Source organism: Microtus ochrogaster, unplaced genomic scaffold (assembly GCF_000317375.1).
Source record: "Microtus ochrogaster isolate Prairie Vole_2 unplaced genomic scaffold, MicOch1.0 UNK35, whole genome shotgun sequence".
NCBI lineage: Eukaryota > Metazoa > Chordata > Mammalia > Rodentia > Cricetidae > Microtus > Microtus ochrogaster.
Window position 1 is genome coordinate 881,770 of NW_004949133.1, and position 2,536 is coordinate 884,305.

Below are 2,536 nucleotides of genomic sequence, written 5' to 3' on the forward strand. Positions count from 1 at the left end.
GTCTACATTCTCTGGATGCTGAAGAGTCTGATTCCTATGAGAGATGTCTGCATTCACAAAGGGAAGAAAGGGGGGATAATAATGACTAATGCAGTATGTGGAAGAGAAAACAAATCCAAACGTTGGATATTTTACACTGAATTCATTCAAAATTTTATTATTAGCTAAACTCACGTTTAACCATGGGGTTTAGCTTGCCTTTAATTTCTCCAGCCTCAATTACTCAAAACAAAAGGAGCCTGGTTCTATGTGCGCGTGTGCGTGCGTGCAGACGTGCCTGCGAATGTGTGTGTGTGTGTGTGTGTTTTTACATTCTTCACATTTTCACATTTTGAGTCCATCTAAAAGGGAGCTCTGAAGGCATGAGTGGGTTTTGCGGGCCAAGAGAATGGTGAATTTCTTCTCTACATGATAAGCTTTGCATTGGAAGTCTGCTAAACAAAATGTGAAGCGCTGCCCACAAGGTTGTAAATCCCCAGTCTGCAAAAAAGGAGGGAGAAACAGGGCGAGCGACTAAAGTGTGTGTGTGGCTGCAATGTTTGTGGGTTTGAAGAGAAGCAAGAGCTGAGTGAAGCGGAGAAGGAGGGGGTGGCTGGTGTGATTTGTTTGGTGTTCCGAGCCAATAGAATCCCCAGTCTGTGATAATATCCCCACGCAGCGCAGCGCCGAGAGGACTCAGCGCTGTCTCCAGCTCCTTCCACATCTGCAGGCGCGGCCGGGACGCGCTCCGCCCTCTGCGCGCTCTGCTAGGCTCAGCTTGCTCCGCACACACCCGCTCTGCTTCCCGGGTCTCCTGCGGAACCAGGCTGCGGCCGCCCCAGGCGATCCTGTGCACGCCCCGCTGTGGTTCGTGTCATTCACACAGAGGAGAGCGACAAGGAGACGCACAAGGGACCCTAGGAGGAGGCTTCCATCCAGTCATTGCAGGTAAGTGGCTTGTCACGAGTGATCTGAAGTGCACAGGTTTCTGTCTTCTGCCTTCCCAAGGCAACTAAGGTGGGATTCACGTCTGTCTGTGGGGCTGGTACGCAGAGAAGCGCGGAGTGAAAGCCCTCCTGAGTTCTCCCGGGTAGTTAGTCACGTTGTTTGTGCATGGCTGTGACCGCCAGGTAGATTAACCTACTGGATTCTGCGTAGGTGGAAAACAGAGACCTTTAAACTCCACCGTGATCTTTCTTTGTAAAATAACACCAGTTCCTACAAATTGTCGTGCGGGTACCCCTTGATGATTTTCATTACATTGACGGTGACCCATCGCAAGTCAAGCATCATGGACTAGTTTAGGAAGCAGGTTTTGCATATTGTTCACCTACCTACTACGTTAATGTGCTCCCTTTGATCAGGAAACCAAAGCTGACTTGGGCATGGTCTTGATTTCTTACGCATGTGACCAAATGGGTATATAGCCTCACGGTTGAGCTATCACTGTGCCTTTAGACTCTCTGAAGGAGAAAAGGAAAGAAACAAGGCAGCAATTATAAAACAAACTCGAACTATTCTTACCTTTATACCTTTATTGATGAATTAAAAGCAAGTTTCTCTTTCAGAACCCTCGACGGGATGAGTTCCAAACTCTCTCAATTTTGGTTAAAAACATACAGTTTGACCCCAGCACTCAAGAAACGGAGGCAGGAGGATTGTGAGTTCCAGGTCAGCCTGGACTGAATAGTTAAAAATATGAATTGAATGACTTTACACTAAATATAACCGTTTCCAGGCAATGTCGGTTCGTAGTTCGGTTTTATTTAATCGTCAAACTTATAGATTTCTCCCTGCCTATTTTTGAGGTGAAAATTTTGTGTGGGCAGGGGAGATGACAAAACAGCTATTTTCCTGGGGTTTTTTTTTGCCATCTTTGATTCACAATTTTGAAGTTGGTTATGTAATTTTTTTCCCATGTTGATTACTTATGATTAAATTAACATTGCTTAATCAGTTCCATCTTCCCGGAAAAGCCAAAGGGACTGAGTAACTCTGATAAAGGGCTGGTCCTCTTTGGGGCAGTCCTCAAGGGCTGATCTTCGTGGCCCCCATCTTCTGTAAGAAGTGCTTTTCTTGGTGTGGGGAACATACAGAGTAGGGGTCTCTTCAGGATGACATGCAGGTACAGGTAACCAGGTGCCTTAGCTAAACGGCACTTCTCCGAGCCCGTTCCTAATATTTCCTAGCAGTGCTGACCCATTCATTGGCAGTTCGTAGTTGGCTCATCCCTCGGTGATGCCTAAGCTTCAGCACTATCCTTATCCCAAATCTTGTGCCTGGCCAAGCAAGATAAGGAAGTATAACAGAAAGCTACTCACTTTGCATATCACCATGGAGAATGTAAGTGACCCACTTTCTTTTAATCAGATGAATGTGTTCTTTCGTCATTAAGAAGAATGGTGTGCGTAGCTCTACCACGGATATAGGAAAATATCACATGTTTGCCCTTTGACTAAAGTGAACGATCGCACAGGGCATTTTTTTTTAAAGGTCACGACAAGCAGTAGATGCGCTGAGTATTGGTGTGTGTGTGTGTGTGTGTGTGTGTGTGTGT

At 46.1% G+C, this 2,536-nt stretch overlaps 1 protein-coding gene across 1 annotated transcript in view; it reads left to right on the top strand.

Moving 5' to 3' along the window:
- Positions 1-460: 460 nt before the first annotated feature.
- Grem2 (gremlin 2, DAN family BMP antagonist) overlaps positions 461-2,536 on the top strand; it is a 97,121-nt gene continuing 95,045 nt past the window's right edge. Inside the window, exon 1 of the mRNA XM_005368532.3 lies at positions 461-927. The gene's annotated coding sequence lies outside the window, so the exon portion shown is untranslated. The remainder of the gene's footprint in view (positions 928-2,536) is intronic.